The sequence below is a fragment of the Crocodylus porosus genome, unplaced genomic scaffold (genome assembly GCF_001723895.1).
Source record: "Crocodylus porosus isolate Cpor-Errol unplaced genomic scaffold, CroPor_comp1, whole genome shotgun sequence".
NCBI classification, from domain to species: domain Eukaryota; kingdom Metazoa; phylum Chordata; order Crocodylia; family Crocodylidae; genus Crocodylus; species Crocodylus porosus.
Window position 1 is genome coordinate 6,232,467 of NW_017728942.1, and position 23,210 is coordinate 6,255,676.

Genomic DNA, 23,210 nt, shown 5'->3' on the forward strand with positions numbered 1-23,210 from the left:
TTCAGGAGTTAACATAGCAGGGGGCAGGACGGCTCTCCAGATTACAGACTCCTAGAGCCTCTCTATACCTGCAGGCAGGTAGTGCATTAGATCCCATCGTGTCTTATTGCCAGTGCAGAGGAAGCCTAACCCTGGGCTCCCCCTGCACTGGCAAGAAGCAAGCCCCTGGAATTAAAAGCTGAGGGGCTCTAAGCTACCCAATGCACCCTTCAGGCTGAGAGATGCAGCTGCTGCAGCCTCCCAGCCTTGGGGATGCATACAACCCCTGGGGTTGGGAGATCGTGGCAGCTACGGTTCCAGCTCGGAGAGGCACAGTACAGGAACCCAGTGTCTGCAGCTGCGGGATTATGTGGGGTGCTGCTGGGCCCCAGAGTGGGAGCTGCTGGGGCTGAGCCCCCCAATTGCAGGACTCTCAGCCCTGGCTGGGCATGGTGCGCCCCTGGAGCTGGGAGCGCAGGCAGCTGATAGGGCTCCCAGCCGCAGGGGTGACCCTGCTACATATGCAAATTAAAGCTCTGTACCAACCAGCAAGAAATTTAGCATGCATTTTCGAGGTCTAACTTTTTATAGCTTTTGGAGCTCTTTATGGCTGCTTTGCACATGTCACTGGTCTCAAGGGAAATATGCAATTAACTGGTTAATCGCGTGATACCTGTGATGTGTAGAGGGGGTCAGAGAAACGAACGGCTGAAAGGGCCCTTCAGAGGTCATTTAGTCCAACCCGGTGCCAGAGGTAGGATCATCCCTATGCGGTGAGGTATGGTTTGGCTATCCCAGCATAGTCTTGAGGAGAATGAATTTCTGCCAAACTTGGCATATCACGATGTGAAATGGTTACAGAAACAACAACCGGCTCCCTCACTTCAAGGGTCCTCTGAATATGAAGCCTTAGATTTTTTTTCCCCTTCCCTCTACATTTATATTCTCAGTTTAAGCTTTTCTTATCTAGTCTTAGGGGGCCAAAGATCATGGCTCAATAGGACTACTTTCTGTTTCAAATCTTCAGGCAGAACTAAAAATCCTAGCTTTAAATTGCTGCAGCACGTTAACCCCATAAATCCCAGACCTCTGCACATTCCCTGCCTAGCCATCTGCACCTCTGGAGCAAGAGAAACCATTTGGTGTCCAGAAAACCCACCTGAGAGCGAGAAACTAGAAGTGCTCCATCTCTCTTTTTAAAAAGAAAAAAAGGTTAAGAGGTCATACATGCTTATACAAAGCTCTTTAATCAAAGGCAAAACAAGATCCACTGGCTGGAACTTGAAGTCAGCAAAGTTCAAACTGGAAATAACGTATGGTTTTGAACAGCGAAAGCAATTATCCACCAGGAAGCTCATTGAGGAGCATAGTGAATTCCCTATCACTTGGGGTCTTTTAATTGTGAGTGGACGTCTCTTAGAGATGCTCTCTGGACCAGATGCAGGAATGGGTGGGTGGATTTCTGCGGGCCGGTGTTAGACGGGAGGTCAGCGCAGCTGGTCACTACTGTGCCCTCCGGCTTTGAAATCTATGACTCGGAGAGGCAAGGCACTTCTGCTGTCAGTGCAGTTATTCTTATGCAAAGCTCTTAAAATGACTTGAAAGCCTTGCCATATTACCCTGCCAAGTTATATTAAACCGCTGAAGGTTACGGTGCACTCCCAGTATTGAGCTAGTGTTACACCCTGGTGAAGAAAGCTCTAGTTTGTTCACTGCTGACAATTGGCCGGCAGCCATGGGCAGGGCTGTCCGCTTTCTCCAAACACCTGTACCTCCATGTTTCCTAGTTGTTAAGGGCTGGAAGGGACCTTACAGATCATTGGGTCTAGTCTCCCTGCACTTGGGCAGGAAAGGCTGCTGGGATCAGAAGACCCCAGCAAGATGGGCGTTAAGCTGGTTTTTGAAGATTGCCCATTTGTTCAGCAGACTGATTAGGATGCTCATGGGCTCTTTCAGGCATCCTTGATAAAACTTTTGCTGCTTATGACAAAGAATAGAAAGAATCGAATTTCCACATTAAAAACATGTATTGTGCAACGATATACAGTCGGGTGCAGAGCATGGACCCGTGTGGACACATGCATTTGTGCATGCACAAATACACTTATAACATGACAGCTGAGCTCGGAGAAGAAGGATGACTTCAAGAGGTCTCGTGTTGACATCCGTCCGAGAATGAAGAAGCAGAAGGTTAACTCAAATCCTACTTCTGCTGTACGCTTTCTTTGTGATAAAAAGAAAGTGCTCCATCAGAGGCACGCTGAACGTCCAGTATCTCAGGCGCTGCACTCCCATTTCAAAGTTTACTCAACCAATAAATCATCCCTTGGCTCATACGCCATTAACCAATAATTCAAGGCTGGAAACCTTCAATCAAGTGTGATTAAAGAACTCTGGCTGAATGGCAGGGAGATAAGTTTTTCTAAATGCCAGCAGCAGGATCTGTTTACACAATAAATCATTACTCTGATAAACTGCCCTTAACTAATAATTCCAGATGGGGCACTTTAAATCAAGCCCAGTGACTTGGCAGAACTGCTGCAAACTGTCAATAACCAGGATGACTGTTTTATTACAAACTGTAGCCATACGGGTAGGATTTGAATGAGGCTGTCTTTTTTTTCCTATTTAGAGTACTGCAAATGTACAAGATTAAAAACAATATAGGAAGCCCTTTGTAGGTTCACAATTCACAGGAGCATAGGTGCAGTCGGTGCAGCTTACTGCTATTGTGCCTACACACAGCCCGCAGAACCTCAGCAGCGATCAAACCCCTGATCCTTAACCAAAAGCACAGACCTATATCCCTTGAACTAAAGGAGGACTCCTTTAACTCAGGGAAAGTAAAGGGCTGCATATCCACCGGGAACAGCCATTGCATGCAGTATGTGTCTAGTCTAAAGTAGCAGCTATGGTGCCTTCCATTCAAGGATTTCAAAGCCCTTCATATACACTGTCCTCATTTAGGTTCCCATCACCATGGAGAGGTCTGGAAGTCTAGTTTCCATTCTCTAAAATGGGGACAAAGGCCTAAGTTACCTAGGAAGTCTGCAACAGAGCAGGGAAAGGAGGTGGGCTCTTCGCTTTAACTACATGACCTTCCATTCACCTTTAATACTCGCTAGAGCAGGTGTCTTTTTAATGCTACCGTTTAGGGCCTGACCTTTCATCTATATGAGATAAATACAGGCTCTGCTACTGCAGGCTCCAAGCCCCTCCGTATCTCTAGTGTATTTCTTCTGGCCCCAAACAAATGCTATTATCCCTGTTTTACAGACGAGGAGCTGGTGCATGATGAGATTAAATGAAGTGCTCAAGGCCAAAAGCAAAGGACCGAGCCCCCAAACCTCCAGGGCAGGCTTTCCCTCAAGCCTGTCAGTTGTGCAATTACCTGGGCAAAATACATTCCTAGCCTGCTGTCAAGCATTTGTGATCACAGACTGGGCAATTTCACACCTAAATACGCACTGCCAGTTAATCTGTGCATGCAGCTGTGGTAGCAGCCCATTCAATGCGAGCACAGGATTAGGGGCTTAATTTATTTGAACACCCATCTTAATATTTTTTCCAAGTGCCTATATACCCCTTGCTAGTGATGGGAAAGTTTTCATCTCAAGATCCCAAATTATGCTGCCAACACCTGACTGCGTAACCTCCTCACCGTGCAGGGAGAGGTGGTGAACATGCATCATCCCCAGTGCGGAGGCAGAGTCAAGTGGAACGACTTGTCCAAAATCAGACGGGAAAACAGAACGAAAGAGAGAACCCCCCAGAGCCTGGTCCCCGCTCTAAATCCGAGTCGGCTCGCCTTCCTTTGTCAGTCACTGCGTGGATTTGACTGAGCTGGCATTCGCTCTCAAAAGGGTGTGAAGGAAGCCTAAATTAGCCCATTAATCTCCTACTGGCTTAAAAACTAGAAACATCTGCTCAAGTCATGAGCGACTTTTTTAGCCGAGTTTGGCAGCAGGGGAGCCCAAGCTGATGAGGTCTGTCGTCACCACTAGATTACTACAATCAAAAAGGATTATTTGGAGGCTTTAAAGAGACACAATGATTAATAACCACTGAAAAAGAGGCATAAATCAGGGCATACCTCACCTAAACTGCACATTTGCATCAATCACACTTTTCCAGACATGACTGCAGGAAGCCATTCAATAAATGGTCCTTAATCATGTGAGACTCAGCTAGAATCCGGGGCTAGACACATTTGTGGGTGTCTGGAGGCAACACGTTTTCTTGCATCACATGCCACTGGTACATGCATCCCTACTGGAAAGATGCCTCTTTCGGTCTCTAGGATCCTGTCAGCACCCTGGCTGGCGTCATTCTGCCTCTGATCGGTGATAATGATATAAACCATTAGCGTCCCCAGTTCTGGGTGAATTTTTTTTTTTTTTTAATATCAAACATGAAAAACTACCGAAACTCTCAAGTTCAGACCCCTGCCTCCCCTTGCTTTTAAAACATAGGGCTGCGTTTCGGTAGGCCTTATTCAACTCTTCCTGAAATACTTCAATGTCTCGCCATTCAGATCTACAACATTCGTATTTGTAAATGCTTCAAGACACAATTATTTTTTTTTTGCAAGAACAAGAGTAAACTGGTGGGACTTTTTCTTGAACCTTTTGAATGCATTGCATTTTGAATGTATGTCCTTTTGACCATATTGCACTGATTCATCTTGTATCTCATACCTCTGCCTTTAGCTAGTAGGAGAATTCTGGTTCCATGGGCGTGTTAACCTTGGAAAATGTGCACACATGTGGATGCAGCATTTTCCTGTGCAAGGACCAGCCTGATCTGTTTCAAAATCTGCTTTATGGGGATTATTGCTGCTGGACTAAATTAGCTAGCACTTCTATGGCACTTTTCATGTTCAGAACTTAAAACTAATTTGCACATTATCAAGCATCGGATGAATCAACCTGCCTAAGTGAGTAAAATAGGACCTCAGCCTTCTCGTGTCCCACTCGGGTGTCCCTGGCAAGGAAGATCATTGCAAAACAGTCCCAAGCAGGAAAGTTAGAGTGAGAAACAGCTTCAGAAGGAATTGCTTTGGAGGCAGACCAGATGATGCTAATGAGAGAGTTCATAAGATTAATTGCAAGATGGCTCAATGAGAAAGGGGGCTGAGAACTGCTGTGCATTCAGGCAAAGAATCTGTATGCAAGGAAGTAGAGCAGGGTGATCAAACCAAACCCTTCAACAAGCAGCAATGCCTGGGGGTGAGTTAGAGCCAGTTGTGCTTGTTACCAAACCACAGGAAGGGAGAGGGATATGGGGCCTGATCAAGCCCATAGGACTGGGGCTAAGGGATCACAGCACTGATTGTCCAGCAAATGCAGAGACAGGGTGACTGCATGGGGCCACAGGGTTGCTGAAGCCATGCTTTAAACTAAGTGATTTCATGGCTCACGATTTGTAAATGCTAGTGATGGACTAGGGTATTTCAATTACCTGTGCACAGCGAGGGGTCTGATCAAGATGCCTGTGAAGCCCCATTACTGCTGGTCCCTGCTGTGCTCCAGTCTGTGGGAGTCCCAGCAGCACAAACATTTATCTCTGCACAATCTTCATCTGTGTCTTTGTTTTGTCTCATTTATAAAATCTTACTGAAGAGTAAAAGGACAGGCAATCAGGCAGGGGGAAATTAAGTGTCTTAGGACCACACTCTTCCCTTTGTGCTTTAAAACAGCCAGTAGAGAGCAGGCCAAAGTCATTCATCAGACTCTTCCACACCTTCATTCAAAACCCAGGAGTGTCAGACTGCATCAGCATCCTGGGCTCTAGCTCTTACTGGAACATATTTTAAAGCTAGAGAGATCTAGGGTAAAAATTACAGATGTACGTAAGGAACTTATGAGCCTAAGTCCCACTTCTTAAAACGACAAAGACTGTTAGATCTTAAGTCTTACAAACGTTCATAGGAGTTAGGCTCCTGTGCATTTTAAAAGTGCATTTTAAAAATCTTTTTAGAACTAAAAGCCTTGGGAACTAGAGAATTATCTGCTCAAGGAGAGCTTCTGTTCTGTTCACTGTCATTTATTCAACTTATGAGCTATTTATACATTTCATTCCCAACACCTTGTGTAGAATTTCCTTGGAGGACGACCTCAGCCTCTCATGGGTTGATGACCTCTCTCAGCTGTGTCCTTTCAAGCTTAAGCACACACAACTTGAAGCATGCAAGCATGCCTTCAATGGAAGTAAATGAGTGATCTACCTGAAGTCAATGTGACTACTCATGTATTTTCGGTTAAACAAACTCATGGCTTAATAGCCTGAAGCCCTAGAAGAGTCCATAGGAATGAGGTCCTCCTGCCTGAAGCTTGTCTTCTACCTGCCTGTCATGGCTATGGCAAAGACAGAGGATCTTCCAGTGGATTCAAGCTGCCATCACAAGAGGAGGAATTTTAACGAGATCTTTATACACCAATCTGGGGTCATTGTCTTCCCTCTGAAGAAGCCATTTGTCCTGATTAAGGCATTACTACAAGTCATTCAAAGGGCAAAAGGATGACAGGAGGTTTTTAAAGAAAAGGGTGAACCAGGTGCTGGATAGGCTATAATTAGTTCCCTCCATTAACATCTTAACTGTTGTCATATTTCATTGTCCTAATAATTAAACACTTAATAACAGTGTTGGATTAGCATTAAAAAAACTCCCAAAAAACTTCGACCAAGCTGTGGATGTCTCAAGGTTTTCCGATAGCAAGCAGTGAGCAGACTTGGCAGGGACTGTGCTAGTGGCAAAGTTTCACAACTCAGTGCAAAAGCCATTTAGCACCTTTAAAGAAACTGGAAATGGGCTTTTTCCTTTTTATTCATTTTTTCCATGTGTGCTGGTGCTGAAAATTGAGAATAATGAGAGAGTTATTAAAAATGTGGCTTCAGCTTAGCCTGTAATTGCATTCTGATTGCAGAACTGGCAAAAAGGGGGGTGGGAGAGGAGTGGGGGGGGAATGGAGGGTGGAACATCACTTCCCCCTGTATGCTCTGTCTGACTCCTATGGTTCCCACCTGTTAGTTTTGTTATGTGTTTGAGATGTAATTGGCTTAGGGCAGAAGCCGGAAATTTCCAGCTGATGATGTACAAGCTGAGCATCTCCATTCAGTCCCCAGCATCTACCTTCCAAATCGGCTTTGGATGCTTGTCCCCTGATTGGCCTTCCTGGTACTAAGGTTACAACCGGTACTATAGTGACAACACATATGCCTGGGACCTCAGTGCACAGATAATGCACACATGAACTGCAAATGAGCTGCCTGGGTAGATGTTTCATCCTACCCTGTGTTAATTTGTGGGAGCACCATGCTCCCACAAAAAGGGCAGGGAAGAAGCAGCCAAGAGATTGTGGCACTGGCTCTGGGCAAGTGAGATGGGATGCAGCAGATGGCCTGTGCAAAACCTTTAGAGTGAAGTTACACATTATACATAGACCATACTAAGCACACTTCAAATATGAGCATCTGTAAGTTATAGTTCATTAACTCATGCTAAGTGCCCACCACTTTAGGCAAGGGCTAACTCTGGGGTATGCTACCTAGCTCACATTGGGGTAAATTTACCCAGCTCCAGGGAAATCAAAAGAGCAATTTCCAGTTCTCCAACATCTTTCCCACCACCATCTTGCCCAGAGCAGGGATAGAGCCCAGTTGTCCTGGCTCCTCAGCACATCCCTGCTCACCAAGCAGCGGTAAGAACTCTTAACACGTGACTGCTCCCAGCACGTTCTAACTTGAACACTGCTTGACATTTCACAGATTTAGTACGGTCTAAGTGCAGCGTGACTGTACCCTCACTCTTCTACGCTCACCTGACTCCAGAGGCCTGGCATGATGACCTTGATCTGATCCATAGCAATTCAGAGGGAATTTCCTACTACTAGCGCTTGATTATGTCAGGTCTAATTATCTTAACCTGCCTTAACAGCAATCAGCCTGCATGTGTGCTACTGAGATGCTGGTAGACAAGGTCCTTTGGGTAAATCTGATATCTTTTATTAGACCAACTCAAACAGTTGGAAAAATTCTTCTTTGCAAGCTTTTGGGTACAATTACCCTTCATCAGGCAGAGGAGTGTCTGCGGATGGTCTGTGCTCTTTCTGGATGGAGTAGTAAAGCAGCCAGAGGCCAGTACATATGCAAGAAACTGCAGCCTCTGGCTGCTTTACTGTTCCATCCAGGAAGAGCACAGACCGTCTGCAGATGCTTCCTCTGCCTGACGAAGGGTATTTGTACCCAAAAGCTTGCAAAGAAGCATTTTTCCAACTATTTGAGTTGGTCTGATAAAAGATACCAGATTTACCGAAAGAACCATGTTGGCTTATGTCCTTAGACCAACACAGCTACAACCTACAGCACTGAGATGCTGAGCAATTCTCAAGAAATAGAAGGCACTTGGCAGACATACCCTGAAGATACTTTTTGCCCATCTTGTGCTGGATTGTTGCTTGACTTGTTGGCACCCCCAGCTGGATTCTGTTTGCCTTTCTTGCCCTGAGAAGCAATAGTTCAATCCCAGGTTCACAAAACTCCTTTTACTCCATGGATGCCTTTCTCTGTTTGATACACTTTTTGAGCATCCCCTTGCCCTGCCAGCAGTGCAGCTACTTGCTTGCAGCATACAATGCCCTGATATGCAAGTATATAAAACAAGAAGTTCTAAGAAATGAAGGAAGCAATGTCTCCAGCAGCACAGGACTTCTCAGTCCTGCGGCAAACCTAAAATTTCCCACAGCACATTCAAGATGACTCTATTCTTCACCACCTTCATCACCAGAGCAGCTGAACCCAACTAACATCTATCACACATGGTTCGTTCCCTCTCTCAGCTTCTCCCTGGTTGAGCACCCAGTGATTTGGAAAACATCTGGGGTTGGACCAAAGGGATGTTCGGTGACAAAATGTGCTGTAAATATTATGAAACTGGCATCTTTTCTCAATGCTCAGCTGTGCAGAATATATCGAAATAGCTGGAATCACTCACTCTTAGCCATTTTTTGTAGAACATTGATTATTCATAAATGCTGAATAGGATAGCATTATTAACATTTCACTACTATTTTCCTTTGTTCTACATTCTAGAAAATAAGGAAAGAAACTACTTTAGGGATTGAATTAGAAAAAATTTTCAAGGCACAGATTGTTTCTGATGGAGGAAGCAATTCAGAAACTATCCAGAAGATGGTGGAAGTAAGCCAGGTATGGAGTCTACAGGAGCAAGCCGAGAAAGTGAAGGAAGAACAATCACAACTGTTGAGTTTCACAAGGAACCGCTCTACAAGCAATGTATTTAGGGGTTAGAAGGTAGTCTGGGGTGTGTGGCTTTTTCTTGGGCACAGTCTGTCTGCTCATCTGCATCAAGGGAGGAAAAGCCGGATTAATGACTTTATTAGTGCGCAGAACCAAGAAGACAGGCAAGAAGACCATCACGTTTTTATCTTTACCAGCTATTTGTGCTATGTGCTTGTCTTTGACTTCATACATTTCCCAAAGATCTTTCTAGTTGTCTGCATATTTCTGGGCAGCGGAAGTTAGATTGACATACACAAAGTGTGTTTCTCTTTTCCTCTTAGCTTAGTGTTGCTCAAATTGGGGTACTGCAGAGGACTTCTGGAGGATACAGGAAGGAAAAAAGGTAAGGGAAGATGTAAATAGAGGAAAAGTAAGAAAGAAAAAGTGAAGAAAGGCTCCAGTCTCTCTCTGGTTGCAGGAGGGGTTGCAGAGGAGATGCTGTGACATGAAGTGTTACGTTTTTGCTATTCATAGCAGGGAATCACAGAACAAGCCAATATACTTAAAAGGGGGTACACAGCCTAAAGGAGTCTGAGACGTACCGCTGCTCCACTGACTTGGTTCCCTTCTATTTGCTATTTTTTTAAGGCGTGACTTCTCAAAGAGCTCCCCAAAAGTGCAGTGCTTCTGAGAGAACCCATTTACACAAGCAAGTTACCACGTGTAAGCCAGTGTGCAAATGTTCACATGTAAACTGCTGTACATGCCAACACGCTTCTCTCATTCTAGGTGCTTTACAAATACCTTCAAGAAGAGAGGTGATGTTCAGCACCATGCAGGTCACTAGGTCACCAGGCAATGCTGGTCCAGAGTTTGTCGAGTAGAGGGCACTTTTCCCTTCATTTTGGACATTTAAATCAGTAGCCAATGGCATTAAGTAGACACCGGATTGTGTAACGCTGAAGCTCAGCAGAACGCAAACATGCTCTGAATCAGCTTGGACTTGCCAAGGCAGACTCTGCTGCTTGCATGCGCTTGGGCTACCACACAGGAGTGAACAAATGGGGAAATGCAATTACACAAAGAGTCCCACTGGGACCTGGGTTCAAATCCTCATTAGGTTGCAAGTGAAAATGAGCGTGGTGGTCTTTATCCTCACCTCTGTTTTTCCATTAGCTTGCAATTTGCCACAGTTCGCCACAATTGGCAGCCTCTGCTTACGAAAAGCTAAGAGCTGGATTAGCAGGTTTGCTGCAGGTCAGGATTGAAATGCGAGGGCTGAGCTGCGCAGGGAGGTTTGCACATGGCTGGCTAGGCATCTCGCACATTTCTAAGCAATGAATCCCTTCCAAGGAGACGAGAAAGGAAACGAGGCTGGGGACTGGAAAGGATAAAGATGCTAAATTGTAGGAAAGGGAAAGGCATTAACCATTTGATTCACTCCATTTGAATTAAATATGGAGGGTGGGAGAGGGTCCTACACTCTGCTCCACAGCTGGGAAAAGCTGTGGAGAGGCAAGGAGGATTCAAGAGGCCAGGCCAGGGGGTCCATCTTTGCTTCAGAGGACAGAAACTGTCTCATGCACAGGGGCCGGCTGGGGAACCAAAGGGCCCAAGGATCCTTTGGAGTGGGGAGGATACAGCCATGAGCTGCTTTGCAGGTGGCTCATGGGGTTGAGGGGGGCCTGATTCTGGTACACGCAGACCTTCCCCCTGCCGGGGTAGTTTACTGCACCGCTGCGTTCACCCAGTGTATGAGGGAACCCAGACTCCACAGAACTGCGTCCACTTGCACTTTAGCCTGCCATGCAATTCCAGCATTGGGATACTGACTGCAAGCCAAATGGGAGAGGTTTGCAAGTATATTGATGCAACATTTTACCATTACCCATCCCTTGGTATCCAAAAGCCTCTTTGGGAGGGAAGTAGTAGCATCCCCATTTCACAGGCAGAGAACCAAGGTACAGAGGAGCAACCAGCCTTGCCCATGTCTCAGCACAGCCTCTTGGAGAACGCATTTCTGCCGAACCTGGCACATGACTGTGTGACATGGTTATAGAAACAACCACTAGTTCCTTCACTTCAAGGGTCCTATGACACAGGGAGACGGAAACCAAGGTTCCCATGTCCTAGAATAGTTCTTTAGTCCCCAGAACATCCTTCCTAACAATACCTGAAAGTCCATTAATTGTAAGCTTGGCCTGTCAGCTCTTTGGGGCTGGGATCATTTCCTCTGCTTGGCATTTGCTCAGCCCCTAGCACAAAGGCTCCTAGTTGCTACTGCTATACAAATGACAAATTAGGCACTTCCTTGCCATTCGTGCCTTTGAAAACCTGCCTGGTGTGTTTTGCAGGCTTGATGTGAAAGCATATTTTGTCCTCCTATTTGCCTCCTGTCTTGAACAGTCTCTCAATTCCCTGTGATAGGAATCTCAGAGCAAAATAAGAAAAATGTTTTCTGCTTCTGTATATTTGGTTCGAGAGACTCATGCCATGGCCAGGGCTATTATAACAACACACCAACTCTATCCACTTCAGCCTGTCATCTGGCCAAGAATGCCGGTTAGATTAATACACGCACCATCAGTCTATTTAATTGAATCACATTTAGAAGAGACCCGGAAAAGAATGAAAGGTGATTGTGGATGTTGTATCAACAAATGTTCCAAAGAACACATTACACATTTTTACACAACAAAGCAGCAGCGAGCGCATTATAAGGCACCAACACTCACACTTGTATCTAGGAAAGAGCTAACAAAGAAATGGCTTTTAGTATAGAATCCAGAGTGTATTCAGGCTCCTGAAAAGCTGCTGACACAGGCGGTAGCTGATGGAAAACCAGCAGAACCTGTCATCTCCATGTTATATTATTGACAATATAAAGGGTATTTTCATTTAGAAATTCGTTTTAAAGTGGTAGCGATGAGCGAGTCCCTGTTTTTGAAATCTATTTGTGCTTGAGAGAATTTCCCATTCGAGGGCCAGATTCTGCCTTCCTCTTTTCTAGAATTAATCAGGACTGACTCCATGAGAACCAGTGGAGTCAGGTGGTGTAAACGGGGGCAGGGGAATCGTATCAATACCATTTTCTTGGTCAAAACATCCCTGACGGCGTGAATATGCCAGTGCACTTATTGTTGCCAGCATTATAGAGACGGAGCCCAGTTGCCTCCTTGAAGGCAGGATACTTGGGGAGGAGTACCTTTAGAGGGAGACAAGCATACTGAGTTGGGGGGAAGGAGGGGCAGTTCAGCGAGCTTTACAAATGATGGCACAAGCTGAAGGAAGCGCAGCTCTTACAAGCTGGGCAGAACAAAGCAGCCTCCCTTGGCAATTTCTTATGTGCCTGGCCCTGGCAATCTCACTACAAAAATAGATCACATCGAGTTGGTGTTATCGACGAGGAGAAAGATCAGGAATCCTGGAGTAACACATGCAGGAACAGCCTGCAATCAAATTCACAAAGGGCTAAATTATGCCTGTTCGATCTACCACTTCCCTGGGGAAAGTGCCTTGCTTCAGAAGCCAAGACACATTGAGTGTGGACACACAGTGTTTGCTCTGCTCCAGGTTGCACAGCTTACAGCAGCGTTAGTCGCTCCTCTCCAGTGTAGTTACTCCTCCGTAAGTGAGAAATAACTACACCCTGGTATAAATCACACTCGTGTGCCTGCTCCTGTCAGTCATTTCATTCTGAGGTTGCCCTTGCCCTAGGCAAACCATCTACCCCGACCACTTCGAATAGGTCTATTCTATCCACAGCAGCACATAGCTCATGCAGAAACAATAAGCCCTATGGATATGCCTTGGAAATGGGGCAGCAAGGATGGGAGGCACTTGAAGTGGTCTATCTTGAGCATACTGGAAGAAACCTGACTTATTATGGACACTGGTGTTGGGGATCCAGTCTCTGCGAAGAAGAAAGTTTCCTGGGGAAGCACACAAAACCCCTGAATTCCCCCATTGCCTGAGGGTGGGGAGGGGAGAAACACCATACTTCCCTCTCGCCTTTGCTCTGCCCCGACCCCTCTTCCAGCCCTGTCCATCCTTTTGGGAGTAACCGCACCTTTGCATGGGCTGCACAGAAGGGGAGAGCTTCCCCTTCTCCCTGCCCTGGTCTGTCCCTGAATGCCCACTGAAGTGCTGAACTAACTAGCTCTAGGAAATCAAGGAGAATGATCTCATTTCACCCCTCTGCAGTTCTTATACACATCAGCTGCCTCCAAAGCAGGACAGCCGAGGATCACACCCATGTAACAACTGCAGCAACCCACTCACAGTGCAAGATCGCACTGCCCATTAGGGCTTGGTGAAGCTTCGGGTGGTGATTCGATTCGGAGGAGATTCGGCCCGATTTGGTGGCCAAATCTCTGAATCCAAATCAAATTGGGGGACCAATGAAAAAGTCTGAATCAATTCAAAGCTCTCCGAATCTTTTCCAAAGATTCGGAGAGCTTTGATGATTTGGGCAGTCCCCGGTGGCTGCAGCAGGGAGCTGCAGCCAACCTCAAACTGGTAAGTACCAGGGTGGAGGAGAGGGGGCTGGGGGTGGGGACACCTGCCAGCCCTCATCCTCTCCCTGCTCCCCCAGTGCCTCTGGCCCTTACCCAACCCTCCCCCCACCACGGCTGCCCCTGCCTGTCCCAACTCCCGGTGCTTTAAAGAAAAGCCCCCACTCACCAGATGCTGCCGAGCCAGGGGGGGCAATCCCTGTTGTTCCCCACTGCCCCATGCTGTATGGGGTGCTCTTCCATGAGCCCCCAACCCCCCTCACTCTCCCAGGCCCCCCATGGCTGTCCCACCTGCCCCAGCTACAGCCTTTTAAGAAAAAAAAAATGGAGAAAAGCCCTGGGACCCACCACTCCTGCAGCAGCCTCGGGGCTTTGGGGCACTTGTGCAGAGTCCCCCACGTGGCATGGGGCAGTGGAGGGCAGAGGGGATTGCCCGCCAGAGTCCTGGCCTGGGTGATTTGGAGATTCAGAGATGCAGCAGCAGATGGATCTCCCAATCAGATTCAGCCGAACTGATTCGGGACGGGGATTCGAATCACCAGGTAGAATCACAGTTCCCCGAATTGGCCAAATCCAAATCAGAAGTGAATACTAGCCACTTTGCACAGGCCTACTGCTCATCCAACATACAGAACAGGGTTTAAAGGCCTTGCTGAATCACCAGCAAATATGAAGGGCTTAATTCTGGTTGTTCTCACTCAAGCCTCATGTGACCCCTTGGTAAAGTACTCTCACATGAGAGGATTAGGCAGAATTAGTCCTGTACCATGAAAAGGGTGCTGTTCTGCAACAAGAGGCCTGGATGCATTTCCCTTCTCTCTTCTCCATGTGATCTTATGCATGTCTCTTAGGGGCATGCATATTAGAAAAGTTTACAGGTGCCTAATTCCCACCCAAATTAAAGGGTGGTAAGCATCTAAATGCCTTTAACAACGTCCAACCCTTAGCCAGCCTGTGCCTCCACTTCCCCTCTGTATAATGGGGAGAAGAGCTTTTTTCCGCTGTACAGGCGTGTTATAAAGGTAACTACATTAGACAACTCTTGTACCAGAGCAGAATCCACACAAGTACGTGAGAGAGAAATGGAAGATATCCCTGCACTGATGCCACATTGATGCGCTGAATAAATATTGTCGTTAGGTGTTTTGCAGTATTCAGGTTTATGATCCAAATGAAAATGAAGTGCAGAAGATATTTTTAATGTGCTGAATAAATATTCATCAAGATATGTGAGGTTTTTTTTTCAAAACTAAACACCCAGAATGTTATAGATACTCTGCCCTTTCATGCAAGAAAGCTAGTTGCTCGGGGAGAGAAGAGGAGGACTGCCAATCTTCTACAAAGCAATAGGGAATTTTGCAAGAAGGAAATTACCAGGACCAAATCCAGCTTGATTTACTTATGTGATTAACTGCATTGACTAAAGGATAATAAAAGTGCTCAGCAACTCTGAAAAATAAATGTCCTGAGTTTAGATACTGAAGTGGTTACCTATAAACATCCAAGTTGGAAAAGTCACTTGCCCTATGCCATACAGAGCACGTCTATGAATGCAGTTAATGTGCTTGAATAAACTCTGACACCATTTGCAATGGAGTTTATTGCTCCTGGGTGCATCATGTACACATGTGCCCAGGGCCACAGCACATTGAGCCAGGGTAGCACAGTCCCAGCTGGCAGGAGGCACAGGGGGTCAGCCTGCCAGCCTGGGGCTGCTCCAACCTGGCTCAAAGTGTTGTGGAGGGGCTGGCTGGGGTAGGAAGGTGCTGCAGTGCAGGGCTAGCTGGCAGGTAGCACCTTCATGCCCCAGCCATCCCTGGTCACTGTCTACACATGCGGTGCGGTGGAGTAAATAACCCTGCTGTAGGATAGTACTTGTATTGGGCAGTACGAACCTATGGCAGAGTTAATTAGTTTACTCCAACGTAATAGCTCCACATGTGTAGACAGTGATGCTTTACTGCAGAACTAATTAGGCAACTCCACAGTAAACATCTCATGTAGATGCCCCCACCGTGAAAGAGTGGCAGAAATAGAAGCAAAAAATTTGATGTCCTGACTTAAAAATCTCACAGCTTTCCTGTCAAACTGCACTATACCTCATGGCAAGATTAACATCTGCTGTCTGCTGCTAACACAGCAATTATTTCCAGGAGCAAAGAACCCAGAATTTCATACAAATGCCTAAATCCTGCCTTAACATTCACTAATGCCAAGTTTTAAAAGAAGTCTTCAAATACTCAATACTCATTGATTATCTGGGGGTTAGGCACAAAAATCATAACCATGGTGTCAGGCAGATGGCATTACTCAGGACTAAATCTATCACTTCCAAAGCTCATGCCTCCTCCATTTACAACGGGTATCGTAAACGTGAGAATATTGTTGGGTATTTGTCTCATGAACAAAATGCAGATCACCTTCCATGTATTTTCTGGGTTCCTGATCTCTTAGCTGAACGCAGGAGGAAAGAAAGTCAGATTATATCCATGGTAATAGGTGAGAATGTAGATTCATTGCAGTTGGAATGAAACAGAGTTGTGGAAAGAAGAAACACAAAGGACTAAGGAGAGACACAATAGACTGGCTGGTTACTCGACATCTGAATTATAGCAATTACCCACCTACTCCTTTATCATTTTACAGCTCAATCCTGCTCACCTTAGGCAGGCAAAATGCCAAACTGAAGTCAATGGGAGTGTCACCTGAACGATGAAAAAAAGGTTTAAACCCTTCATGCACCACAAGCTCACGTGTCTTAACAAGAAGGCCAAAGCAGGGCACAAACTGCATTGATTTGCTGGAACTGCCAGTGTGGCCTGCAGGAGGAGAGGTGCAGATGGAGGACAGGAGCTGTGCACCAGAGCACATGAGGAATGTGCACCTGATGTTCAGGAGTGGTAGTCATGGATCATTCTGCTCAGTACTGTACAACCATAAAACAAGATGATCCCATCCTCAGAGCTCACAATTGAGTATTAAGACAAGAGACAACACATACATACAGACAGATGTGGAAGTACAAGAAACAATGAAATACTATTAGTCATTGTGATAGTCTCAGCACATCCACAGCCCAACTCCTGTTGAGTTTTCTGTAGGCATTATCATGGCAAAGGAGAGTTTTAAGGAGGGATTTAAAGGAGGACGATCAGATAGCTTTGTGGATGAGCTCTTCTCACGGGTGGAAGAGAGCAGAGGTTGGCGAGATTGACATCTTTATCAGTGAAACAAAGGGCTGTGAGGAGGCAATGGAGAGCAGCCAAGAAATCATGGATGTTGACAGATCAGAAGTCATGGAATGGTGAACGACCGGATAGGAAGGCAGGGTCTGATGCTGAAGGAGACTGGAGAGGTGATGGTTAAGGAGAAAAGAGAAATCAGAGAGAAAGCCACATGTGATGAAGGCCAACTACAGTGAGTAGAAGAGTTGAAACAGTGCTGCAGACTGCATGAAGACGTGTTGGGAGAGGAAATGTCTAGCCACGGGGTTGGATGGGTCACCAACAGGGAAGCTGGTATCATCAAGGAGGACTGGGGGAGGTAGTGAGGAAAGGATGAGAGAGTCAGGAGTCAAAATCAGAAAGGAAAGCTGGTGGCAAAGAGCTGGTGGAGGGGGGCAACATGGAGGTGGATGGTTGAGGACAGACCTCTACTCTGGAAATCATCTGAAAAGGCTACATATGTAGGGAAGGAGTAGGAGCACAGTGGGGTAAATGGAGTCGTGGGGGAACTAGAAATACATCTTTGATTCTGGACTGCACACCTATGTCAGCAGCAATGAACATTTTTCTTAAGAAACACTAGTTATATTGGGCTACACCCAGTGGTCTTACTCAATGCTTAACTCACACATAACTCCCCCAGATTTCAGTGCAAGATTGACCTGAGCAAACACCAAATGGGTGCATCAACACAAGATGCTGACTACACAGTAGCCTAATACTACTATGCAGTAGCATCACATGGCAAAAACCGCGATGCGATGCCACTGTGCAGTAGTATTAAGCTAGTCTGCAGTAGTGTCACAAAAAAGGTGTTCACTGGCCGCTATTGCACAGTAACTCAGGTTATTGTGCATTTATTTAGTACTTCTTTATGCAAGTATTAAATAAATGCACAGTAACCACTGCTGCAGTAGCATCTCATACAGACGTGGCCAGCTACAGAATTTAGCCTGCTGTTAACTTGGTTCTGCTCTGCAAATTTCTCTATGTAGAAAAATGATATACTAAAAAGCATGTGTAATGGCAATCTCCCTTTTCAATGCAAACCAAAGGCCGTTCCAGCTCTATTATAGCCAATGCCAAAGTTTCCACTGACTATCATGGCCCCAAACCAAGTAAATAGGATGGGATGTATGAATGGGATGTTCAGGTATCTCCTCTTCTGTGGACACTGTGGTGCCTGCTCTGTTAAGGGCAGTGAAAGTTGTCAGTACGGATCAAGAGGGAATAACTCAACAGGGACAGTGTGATAAACCCCAGAACTCTGCTCCCAGGTAGGACTTTCCTTTCTATCTCACGTTCAGCACACTGGCTCACATTGAAGAAGTGGGTAATTTTCAGCACCATGTATTAGGCAATAAGCACATCGTTCCTTTACTATTAATAGGCATCGCACAACTAATACGCTACTGAAAATTTACTTCGAGGGTCTGATTTCAATTTGTCAGGTAGACTCAGGCAAAGCCAGCAGCGACAGTCCTTGCTTCATCCATGACCACTTATGGCTCACCTCCAGAGCCTACGCTATTGTATATATTCTTTCATTATGTGCCTTAAAAAATGAAAAATAGGGCAGAAAATTGCAAGGTGAATGAGCTAATACATATCCCATTATAACATTCAACTGCTATACAACTGAATGTCTCCTATTTAATTATGAGGCAGCAGAGTCAGTACAGTGTAGTGATATTAATCATTGCGGTGCTGAGATTTTGTTACCAGGGTGGTTTTTTTTAAAGGGAAATTCTTCCTATATGTAAATTAACTTTGTCTCACAGTGATTTCTTCACCACACCCCAATTCAAATACTTATAAAATATTTACAGGCATAATGTCAAAGGAGTAGTCTGGGTGGCAAGAGCTCACAGACATCACTACATTCTCCCATAACAACCCACGGCCATTTTTATTTTGGCCATATTATAAAGTCATTAGATTCCCCTCCTTCCCCTTTACACATTTGCAAGTGTATTTTAGTGTTCATGGAAGTTGCCCTAGTGGCAGCCCTGAAGTTTGAAGTGCTTTATTCACAGACCAGGTGCAGCAAGAATAATAGAAAAATAGGCTTTTATACCAGGCTCTTGACATCTCTGGAATTAGGGAGCAAAAGTGAGCCCCTTCTTCCCACTTCTCTGGGTCCTGTAACAAGCACAACTTGGCTGCATTGAGAAACCTGATCCAGTCACTGCTCAAATGTGTCGACATGGTAGAATATATTCTTGCAATGTCAATGGAGAATATCCCAAAGTCAGCTGGGCCTTTATGGGCACCTTGGGCCCAACATCCATATATGCCTGTTTTTTTTGCCAAGTCATGTGACAGGAAGAAATATGTACTGGAGGAACTAGAAAAGGTCCATTTGACTCTATCTTAGGGGACACAGGAGGAGTAGGAACAGTAGCATAATTAGTAGGGCAAGCAAGCAGAGCACCAGCCCCAGGCACCGATTAGACTATGAAGGAGTGCCAGATACCCGCCCAGGGAGCCTTTGCCATGGCAAGGACAGTCCTGTGCCCAACAGTGTATCTGGGGTGGGCACAGCAAATTCCCAGGCACTTCCTGCTCTGAGCCTGTCCATAGACTGATTAAAGAAGCCTGGAAAGGGCTGTCCCCAGAAAACTAGGGAAGGCCTCCAGCAAAGGCCTGAGAAAGGTCCACACTGGATTGGGAAACTACCTAGGACCTGGAAGAATTACTTTTTGGTCATAGAAAAACTTCTCCGAAGAGTGTTTTCAGCTTTCCTGGATCCTGTGAAAATTACACTGAAGAATCTGGGTAGCACTTGCCTCTAGATTTCAGCGCTTACCTTTAGCCCACAGATGGGCCATTGCACTACAAACTAAGCAGAGCAAGTTGTCTGAAAATGAACAAGTGACACAAACTGAGTAAAAAGAAATGACAGATGCAGTGTAATTAGGAGCATATTTATTCTTAATACTCACGGAAGGGATTCCATAAATCACGGTAGCTTCTAAGTTAAAGCCTAGTGAAGAGATACAAATATTGGGAGGAAAAAAACCTCCCCAGCCTGGATTAGAAAATGCGAACAGAGCATGACAACTACATTTTTTTGAGTAGATAATTCTTCAGAGGGCAAACAAGCAAAAGCTCTCTAGCTGAAACATGCACAGCAATTGTGAACTTCTCTCACTAAGAATAAAATCTTCCTGATAACACAAAATGTAAGGAGGGGAGGAGAGCTCAAAGACCCCGCCATTGCCTATTGGGGTCTGGTGAAGAAATCACTTGGAGACAAAGGTAATGTCTCATGCCTCTCTGAACTAGAAGGTGCCACCCTGTTGTGTGCACCCTTCTGCTCCGTACACAACTGCCTTACTGGGACTAATTTCTAACTAAATAGGAAGTTATAGATCAGGTTAGTTTTATACTTGCATGACTTTCCCCCCAAGCTCTTGACATGTTCTCCAAATATTTTCAGCAACGCCTAGATTTATATTAACACGACTGTCTAAGGGAGAACAGCTACCTATGTATACAATACCATATTTCCTATTGGGCTACCTCCCTGCACCTGCCACAGAATTTGCCCTTTCAAGTGTCAACTGTATAGCAAAAATCACCGGATAGGCCTTTTCCTCTTTCAAAGTCTCTTATCTAAATGTGGCTAGCCTGTGCTTCCAGCTCTGAAGGAACCACTGTCAAGAAAGTAGGACTAGAATTCACGAAAGGGCCTAAGAGATTTAGGTGCCTTAATCCTATTGAACTCCACTGGCAGCTGGGTGCTAACTCCCTTCAGTTTCTCTTGAAAATCCTAGCATTAAATGACAAATCTAACTCACTAACAGTAAAGTCTATTGGACTGTAAAACAGCCTCCCAAAAGTATGGATCCATCCTAAATCCTTATGCTCACAAGTTATTGAGCTATACACTAAATAAAGCCAGTCCTTTCGTGTTAACTCCCTGCTTGCCAATGCCTCTTACCCCGAGCTGCTTTTCCTTCTTAGCTCCACTTTTCTGGTTTCTAGTGGACTGAATAAATTCCCTTTGAGGCAAACGGTGATCCATGCCATGACCCCAGTGGGCACTGGTTCAGACCTCAAGTGAAGGAACCTCTACCCAAGTGGCTGACTCCACAAGGAAACTGTCCAAGGTTTTCTTAGCAACAGTTCTTAAAATCCTGATCATCTGGGCTAGAGAAAAGCTTGGCTGGACTCTTCCTTTCTTGAGCCTGTTCTGATTTTAACCAAACTCCAGTACTTCTACCTTTTGATGAGGTTTCCTATAATTTCTCTCTCCAGGAGTGCTGTGTCTATCTCCTTTTGTCAGAGAGCAAAATGACCCGCGATGCAAAAAAGTGCCGGTCCACTCATTTCAGTGCAACTGCCCGAGGAACTGTTTTCAAGGAAGTCTCTCAGTAGCATTGCTTGGGCAGACAGTGTTGTTGCTGAGGATACAGGAAGATAGCCCTGCCTGGGCATGATACAGAATCCTAAATGCAGCATTTCGTGAGACCAGCTTCACTACATGGTGTTAAATCTTTTAGAGGTTTTTCTCTTGTATTTTCCATCAGTTGCTTAATGGGTTTGTACCCTTCCATAGCTCATCTCTGCTCAAAACAATTCTTGGATCTGCCACAGGTCAGAGTTTGGTGGGGGCCTCTAACTTCTCTGTTGCCTGTTTTGGTGCATTTGGGGTTGTTACCAGAGCCATATAGTCAAGTCTGCCTTCTGCACACCTTACTTTCCCCACAACTTGTATCCGCTTTGTTTCTCATCTTATTCAGGGCTGGGCTGCACTGCACTGAATTGAACTGTATCATCTGCTCCAAATGGAAACCCAGAGAGCATCTGGGACACAGCCCCTTGGCTCCCCAAAGTCCTTAGGCTGCCCTTGCATGCAGAGGGACTGGGAGGGATCATTACTCTGTTTCCCCTGCGTGGGTGTGTAATGGCTAGTTCATTTAGATCTCAGTCTTTTTCTCAACAGTGAATTGCTAGGACCATGGCAATTTACATGCCAGAGGCAAACATTAAGACTTTAGCTCTCCATTCTGTATTACTGCAAGGTGTCCTCCACGTTCCCCTGGTGTTGAAAGAATAAGACTAAAACACCTTTCCAGTTCAGAGGTAGTGAGTGTACAGTAGGTGGCACTCATTCTCTTGAGGATATAGGAAATGTTACTGACTTTTTAATTAGAAAAAGAAGGCAGCCCATCTTATCACTTGCAAAATTAACAGCTCAGAATAGGTAAATCACTAACTGTGGATCAATTTAATTAGTGTCCTGTCAATGTGTGCACTCACCCCTTTTGATCTATATCCATATGCATATATCTGAAGTAGCTCTCTTCCTATGGTTTACAAACTGGGGATTAGGGAGAGAGGACTCAAGGTTGATGTTCTGATTGTACCGAGAGTCAGTACAACTGTACGGATCCCAGCCCATCACTCAAATGTTGAACTTATTAAATGATTGAGCTGTGTCTCTGCTCAAACCTTAGCAGTGTTTGAGTAAACATAGGTGTGAATCCTCCTGATCAGAGATACCTGCAATAATGTTACACAGCACTGGAATATAAAATAAGAGATGCCCTTTGCTCAAGACACTGTGGTCATCATTTAGTCATCTGCACTTAACAACACACTATTTCTTGCTAACTTATGTAACCAACAATTTGGGGCTGCTGCACTACCCTTGTCTGAGATGCTAAAGCCATTCCCAAGTCTAAATCAAACTGAGTGGCCTGGCCTCTAAATGTCTTTATTTGGTAATTTGCAGAATTGTAAGGCAAGGGCACCACCTCAGGAACAAATTTCAGTCATTTGTACTTAGCATGATCTTAAAAGATCTTAATGGAAAGACTAATTGATATTTTACTTGACAAGTTAAGTACACACATTTCCATATTCCTGGGGTCAAGTGTGTGGGCAGAATGCTTTTGTTACAAGGCTGTGATAGATATTGGCTTTATAAATGTTGACTACAGGAGTGGCGCTTAAGGAAAATGTGGTACAGCCATTCAGGAGGTAGTGTCTCTGACCAGATGAAGGTAAAAATCACAGGAGTAGGCCCATTAAACAGCAACGTGAATGAAAGTAATAAGAGGTTTTCCCCTACAATGACTCGACACAAAGTGTGGGATTTTCAAAAGCTCTCTGTTGCCCCGGTGCTCTGCTCACTGAAGTCAGTGGGAACTGAGTTCTACAAGCGCTAAACGCCTTTGAAAATCCTACTTGCAGGGGTTGGAGATGACTGCGTGAGTGCCGCGCCTGCTAAGAGTCGATAAGC